Consider the following 7,745-nt stretch of genomic DNA (forward strand, 5'->3'; position numbering starts at 1 on the left):
GAGGAGGAGGAGGAGGAAAACGAGGAGGAGGAGGAAAACGAGGAGGAGGAGGAGGAGGAGGAGGAGGAGGGGAATAAGATTATAATGTTTGTGTCAAGAAGTATCGCCATTTTTTTTTGTATTTTTTTTTTTTTTGAGGTCATGTCTATTTTTATTCCGGGTTTATTCCAAGTTTTTTTTCACATTCCTCTTTCAGCGATCTTTTTTTTCTTCTTTTTCTGATTTTATTTAATTTCTTTTTATCTCCTCCTTGCTTGTCTCATCTTTCTTTTTCTTTTTTTATTTCTTCCCTTCTTTCTTTCGTTCTTTTTCCTTTTTGATTACTTCCTTGTTTACTTTCTTGTTTTCATCTTTTTATCTTCTCTCTCTCTCTCTCTCTCTCTCTCTCTCTCTCTCTCTCTCTCTCTCTCTCTCTCTCTCTCTCTCTCGTCCTTGTTAATTTTTTTCACTTTTCTTTACCGTTGCAATATTTTTTTTTCTCCTTCGATGACTTAACAAAACCTTCCAGTCGACATTTACGGTACAAATTTCTTTTTTTTTTGTCATTTTCTTACTAGTCATTTGTTTTTACTATTTTTATTTGCTTGGAGACACTTCATTTTACTTACCTTTCCCTCGCAGTCCTCAATTTTACTATTTTATACTTGTGAAAACACGTGGAATTTGTTTGTTTTTATCTTCTATACTGTGTGTGTGTGTGTGTGTGTGTGTGTGTGTGTGTGTGCTTCATTTTTCATTTTCTTCTATCGTTTCACATTTAAAAACCCTCAGTGACATTTTCAGTAACATTTTCGTCAACCAATGCACTTTTTTCAATTTTGTTCATATGGTTTCGTTTTCATCTGCGTTATTTTTTTCGCATTTCCTTCACTTCTTTTCGTTCATTATTTTCACACAAGTCACGCTTTTTTTCCATCTATATTCCTCTAGTGTTTATTATTTTCAAAGAGTACAGTAACATTTCAATAACTGCAATATGATTTAGCGTCAGACAATCTCCTTTTCTACCATTTCTTAGTGATTTTCTTTTTTTTCGTTCATTATTTTCCACGTTACGCTTTTTTCCATCTATATTCCTCTAGTGTTTATTATTTTCAAAGAGCAAAGTAACATTTCAATAACTGCAATATGATTCAGCGTCAGACAATCTCCTTTTCTACCATTTCTTAGCGATTTTCTTTTTTTTCGTTCATTATTTTCACACAAATCACGCTTTTTTTCCATCTATATTCCTCTAGTGTTTATTATTTAAGAGCAAAGTAGCATTTCAATAACTGCAATATGATTCAGCGTCAGTCAATCTCCTTTTCTACCATTTCTTAGCGATTTTCTTTCTTTTCGTTCATTATTTTCACACAAGTTACGCTTTTTTTCCATCTATACTCCTCTAGTGTTTATTATTTAAGAGCAAAGTAACATTTCAATAACTGCAATAAGATTTAGCGTCAGTCAATCTCCTTTTCTACCATTTCTTAGCGATTTTCTTTCTTTCCGGTCATTATATTCACACAAGTCACGCTTTTTTCCATCTATATTCCTCTAGTGTTTATAATTTTCAAAGAGCAAAGTAACATTTCAATAACTGCAATAAGATTTAGCGTCAGTCAATCTCCTTTTCTACCATTTCTTAGCGATTTTCTTTCTTTTCGTTCATTATTTTCACACAAGTTACGCTTTTTTTCCATCTATACTCCTCTAGTGTTTATTATTTAAGAGCAAAGTAGCATTTCAATAACTGCAATAAGATTTAGCGTGTCAGACAATCTCCTTTTCTACCATTTCTTAGTGATTTTCTTTTTTTCGTTCATTATTTTCCACACAAGTCACGCTTTTTTTCCATCTATATTCCTCTAGTGTTTATTATTTTCAAAGAGTAAAGTAGCATTTCAATAACTGCAATAAGATTCAGCGTCAGTCAATCTCCTTTTCTACCATTTCTTAGCGATTTTCTTTTTTCCGGTCATTATATTCACACAAGTCACGCTCTTTTTCCATCTATATTCCTCTAGTGTTTATTATTTAAGAGCAAAGTAGCATTTCAATAACTGCAATAAGATTTAGCGTGTCAGACAATCTCCTTTTCTACCATTTCTTAGTGATTTTCTTTCTTTTCGTTCATTATAATCACACAAATCGCGCTGTTTTCCATCTATATTCCTCTAGAGTTTATAATTTTCAAAGAGTAAAGTAACATTTCAATAACTGCAATAAGATTTAGCGTGTCAGACAATCTCCTTTTCTACCATTTCTTAGCGATTTTCTTTCTTTCCGGTCATTATATTCACACAAGTCACGCTTTTTTCCATCTATATTCCTCTAGTGTTTATTATTTAAGAGCAAAGTAGCATTTCAATAACTGCAATATGATTCAGCGAGTCAATCTCCTTTTCTACCATTTCTTAGTGATTTTCTTTCTTTTCGTTCATTATATCACACAAATCGCGCTGTTTTCCATCTATATTCCTCTAGTGTTCATTATTTAAGAGCAAAGTAACATTTCAATAACTGCAATATGATTCAGCGTCAGTCAATCTCCTTTTCTACCATTTCTTAGCGATTTTCTTTCTTTCCGGTCATTATATTCACACAAATCACGCTTTTTTCCATCTATATTCCTCTAGTGTTTATTATTTAAGAGCAAAGTAGCATTTCAATAACTGCAATATGATTCAGCGTCAGTCAATCTCCTTTTCTACCATTTCTTAGTGATTTTCTTTTTTTTCGTTCATTATATCACACAAATCGCGCTGTTTTCCATCTATATTCCTCTAGAGTTCATTATTTTCAAAGAGTAAAGTAACATTTCAATAACTGCAATATGATTCGGCGACAGTCAATCTCCTTTTCTACCATTTCTTAGTGATTTTCTTTTTTTTCGTTCACTATTTTCCACACATGTTACGCTTTTTTTTCCATCAATATTCCTCTAGTGTTTATTATTTTCAAAGAGTAAAGTAACATTTCAATAACTGCAATATGATTTAGCGTCAGTCAATCTCCTTTTCTACCATTTCTTAGCGATTTTCTTTTTTTTCGTTCATTATTTTCACACGTCACGCTTTTTTCCATCTATATTCCTCTAGTGTTTATTATTTAAGAGCAAAGTAGCATTTCAATAACTGCAATAAGATTTAGCGTGTCAGACAATCTCCTTTTCTACCATTTCTTAGCGATTTTCTTTCTTTCCGGTCATTATATTCACACAAATCACGCTTTTTTCCATCTATATTCCTCTAGTGTTTATTATTTAAGAGCAAAGTAGCATTTCAATAACTGCAATATGATTCGGCGACAGTCAATCTCCTTTTCTACCATTTCTTATCGATTTTCTTTCTTTTCGTTCACTATTTTCCACACATGTTACGCTTTTTTTTCCATCAATATTCCTCTAGTGTTTATTATTTTCAAAGAGTAAAGTAACATTTCAATAACTGGAATAAGATTTAGCGTCAGTCAATCTCCTTTTCTACCATTTCTTAGTGATTTTCTTTTTTTCGTTCATTATATCACACAAATCGCGCTGTTTTCCATCTATATTCCTCTAGAGTTCATTATTTTCAAAGAGTAAAGTAATAATTCAATCACTGTAATGAGATTCAGCGTCAGACAATCTCCTCTTCAACCATTCCCTACAGCTGTCTTGTTCACGTTCATTATTTTCAAAGTTCACATTTCACTCGGTCGATGCACATTTCTACCTCATTTTCTTTGGGTCATTTTCGCGGTTACGATTTTCACATTAGTCTCGGTAATATTTCAGTCTTCGCTGTATCATTTAGCGTCAGTCAAATCCCTCTTTTCTTTCATTTTCTTTCTTTTTCTTATTTAGTGATTCGCTGAGTATCATTCCTCTATCTTTTATTTTTTTGTTCTTTTTCTAATTTTCTTTCACCATATTTCTCTGACTCGAATCATTGTTTGTTTTGTTTTGTTTATTTATTGTTATTCAAGTTTTCTTCTCTTTTCATTTGCGTTTCTTTTATTTTCTCTACTTTTCTCTTTTCCTCATCTTTTCCTCTTTACTTCATTGTTTGTTTTGTTTGTTTAATGTTTTTGTTATTTAAGTTCTTCTTCTCTTTTCATCTGCGTTTCTTTTATTTTCTCTACTTTTCTCTTTTCCTCATCTTTTCCTTCTTTAATTCCTGTTTTTTTTCTTAGTGTTTCCTTTTTCGTTTTTTTCGCTTCATAATCTCAACAGAACTCACAATTTTCTACCTTAACTTCTCTTTATAATGTTTTCTTTTTCGCATTTATTATCTACGTCGGAGTCCCAGTAACACTCTTCCTTCTATGCATTTTCCTATCTTTTCTTTTTTGTAATATTTTCTTTTTTTTTACATTCATAATATTAACAGGACTCGCGGTAACACTTCCTTCATACATTGCACTTTTTCTATTTTATCTTTTTTTAATGTTTTCTTTTTCACGTCTATTATGTTCGTAAGAGTCACAGTAACACTCTTTTCCTTCAATGCATTTCTCTATTATTTTCTTTTTTAGTGTTTTTTTTAATTTCCTTCATTCATTGCACTTTTCTATTTTATCTCCTATTAATGTTTTCTTTTTCCTGTTCATTATGTTCGTGGGAGTAACACTTTTTTCAGTTGTCTTTTCTATCTTCTCTTTTCTTTTTCTGCCGTCCATAATTTTCCCAGGATTCACAACACCGCCCTCAGTTAATGATTTTCTCTTTTTCTTTTCGTTTTTCTTTTCCTTTCCCTCTTCTCCAATTAGTCTTTCGGGTTCAATACTTTCTCGGGACTTGCGCCAAAAACCTTCCTCTCAGGCAATGCATTTTTCTATATCTTTCAATCAATCTTTTTCGAGTTCACTGTCGGGGTCATATCTTCGTCAGTGTACTACTTCTACTATTTTTTTTCTACTATTCAAATCACCTTTTTTTTTCAAGTTCACTATTCACTATCACAGGCGTCGTGGTCACATTCTCGTCGATGCATATTTGTACTTCTTCATTTACACCTTAATTTTTAAACGACGTGTAAGTCTTCATTAACAATAGTGTGGCTGATTTGTCTCTTTTCTGACCGTTTTTTCAAGGTATAGCTAGTTGTTTTATATTTGTTTATCTTTGTTTTCTTTACCTCTTGTTGCATTTCGTTTTCTTTTTCCTGTTTTTTTGCGTCGCCTTCTGATTTTTTTTCCCGTTTTGTTCTCTTTTTTTATTTGTTTTCCTTACCTCTTGTTGCATTTCGTTTTCTTTTTCCTGTTTTTTGCGTCGCTTTTTCATATTTTTTCCTGTTTTGTTCTCTTTTTTTTACTTGTTTTCTTTACCTCTTGTTGCATTACGTTTTCTTTCTCCTTCTGTTTTTGCGTCTTATTGATGTTATACTTAGATGCTTAAGAAGTGTTGAATGTTAACAAAGTACCCTCAAGACCTCAACTAAAGCACAAGAACAAAAAGTAATTCAACAAAGATCATTTTAATTTTCCTGATTTTATCCCCGTGTTGTTCTCTCTTTTTTACGACTGACTTAACTATACCAATATAACTCTGTGAAAATCAACCACTTCCAACACTCCAAAATAGACCAAATAGCCACATAACTTAATAGAGGAGGGCATCAGGACACCTCTCCTCACTAAGTACAGTTCTCTTTTTGGCTACTCTTCTGTTCTCTATTCAGGAGCGAAAAGTAGCGGGTTTTTTCTTTCATTATTGTTTTTTTTACGCCCTTGAACTGTCTCCTCTGCTGTCAAAAATAAATAAATAAATAAAAACTGACGACGTTGAAAAAATCCGGCGTCAGTCATCCTCGTGTTCACAGAAATCGCCGTGCAAACATTCAAGACATTACAGCCAGCATATAGCGGCCGGCAAAGGTTCCAACCCCGCCCCGCCTCGTCCAGCCTCGACCTGCAAGTAACCTTTTCCAGCCGTGCTCCAGTGTTTCAGCCATACAAAAGATCCCGCTCAACCCCCTCAACCTCCACCACCACCACCACCACCACTGCCACCACAACCACCACCGCTGCAGGCTCTGAGGGTTGAGGTTTCTTACACTTTCCACTCTCTTAACTTTTTTTTTATTTTTACTATACAAGGCGAAGCTGGTAGAGATGGAGGAGTGCAGACGCTATAGAGGTCGGTATTATAAGACATTTTTGCTTCTCACATCAACTATTTCTAAAGGTCAAAGAGGGGGTCAGTCGGGTTCTAATGAGCGGTACAGAAGAAGGGTCAAACTACCACCAGGGTCATAAAACTACTTCTGGAAATGCCCCAAACTCCTAGGAAAGCCTTGTCAAATAGATGAACTTTGGAGACGAATTTTTTAGCAATACGGCCCTGTATGTCGCCTCTTCAGGAACCCCCAAACACCTGAGACGCAGAGAAAGAGAATGAGAGTGAAGGCGATGAGAGAGAAGGAGAAAGAGAGAGAAAATGGGAGATAGAAATGAGGTAACAATAGGAGAGAGAATTACGTTTAAGAATATATAGAAAAAAAGGAGAAAGGAGAATAGAAAAGAAAGAAGAGATAATATAGATTGTAGAGATAGAGGAACAGAGGGGAAGGGTAATAAATATCTTAAAATTCACAACAAATAAACAGATAAAGAAAAAAAAAAGAAAAACAACTAGCACGAAATAGCTCCCTCTTACTTTCCTCTTCCTCGTTTTCTTTCTCTTCCTTCTCCGTTTTCTCTCCACCTCCTTCTTCTTCTCCCTCTCTTGCTCTTCCTCTTCCTTTTATCTCCTCTTCCTTGCCATTCATTTTCTCTTCTCTATTCATATTCTACTTCTTCCTCCTCCTCCTCCTCCTCCTCCTCTTCCTATGACATTGTATCACAGAGGTCACGTGTAGCTGCGAGGTTATCACAGCCACGGCAAGGTCACCCAAGGTCTGTCTGGAAGAGGAGGAGGTAGAGGAGGAGGAGGAGGAGGAGGAGGAGGAGGAGGAGGAGGAGGAGGAAAAGAAGAAAGGGGAAATGAAGCAAAAAGGAAGAAAAAGAAGAGGAAGTGAAACAAGAATAAAGAAGAGAAACAGAATCGCATGGAAGAGATAAAAAAAAAGGAGGAGGAGGAAGAAAAGGAGAAGAGAAAGAAAAGAAGAAGAAAGAGAAGGACAAAGAGGAAAAGTAAAAAAAATCGCAAGGTAAGTGAAATGGAAGAAGAGGAGGAGGAGGAGGAAGAGGAGGAAGAGGAGGAGGAGGAGGAGGAGGAGGAGGAGGAGGAGGAGAGGCAAACCACAGCAGCGAGTCATGGAGGTGATGGTGACTTTTTTTTTGTACTATCTCTCTCTCTCTCTCTCTCTCTCTCTCTCTCTCTCTCTCTCTCCACTTCATACTCTTCCTTCTCCTCCTGTTATTTTTGTTATTTACTCTTGTTTTATTCCTTGTCTTTTTCCTCTTTCTCAGTTTTCTTTTCTTCTTTTTTTCTTCCTCTTTCATTTACTCTTCGTTTTCTTTTTCCCTCACCATATTTTCCTTCTCCTCCTCTTGTTGTTGTTGTTGTTGTTGTTCTTTTTCTTTGACGTTTTCTTTTTTTCCGTCTGAATTTGTTTTTATTTTCCTTATTTTTTCATTCTTTTCATCATCACTGTCATCTCATCCTTTATTTTCCTGCCTTCTTCCTCTTCCTTCTTCTCTTTTTATTTTTGTTCTTCCTTATGTTCTTAATCAATGTATCTTTTCCTCTATTTCAATGTTCATTTCTTCTTAATATTTCCCCTTCTCCTTCCTGTTTCCTGCTTCTTCTTCCTCCTGCCTCCTGCATCTCTACACCT

The 7,745-nt window shown here is 34.8% G+C and overlaps 1 long non-coding RNA gene across 1 annotated transcript; it reads right to left on the bottom strand.

Moving 5' to 3' along the window:
- Window positions 1–201: 201 nt before the first annotated feature.
- LOC127001229 (uncharacterized) lies at window positions 202–6,875 on the bottom strand. The gene is made up of 2 exons (XR_007754928.1): window positions 5,293–6,875; window positions 202–5,197 (listed from the first exon to the last, which is right to left on the bottom strand). It is a non-coding gene; the product is annotated as an uncharacterized LOC127001229 (long non-coding RNA).
- Window positions 6,876–7,745: the final 870 nt, after the last annotated feature.

This window comes from Eriocheir sinensis, chromosome 20 (genome assembly GCF_024679095.1).
Source record: "Eriocheir sinensis breed Jianghai 21 chromosome 20, ASM2467909v1, whole genome shotgun sequence".
Taxonomy (NCBI): Eukaryota; Metazoa; Arthropoda; class Malacostraca; order Decapoda; family Varunidae; genus Eriocheir; species Eriocheir sinensis.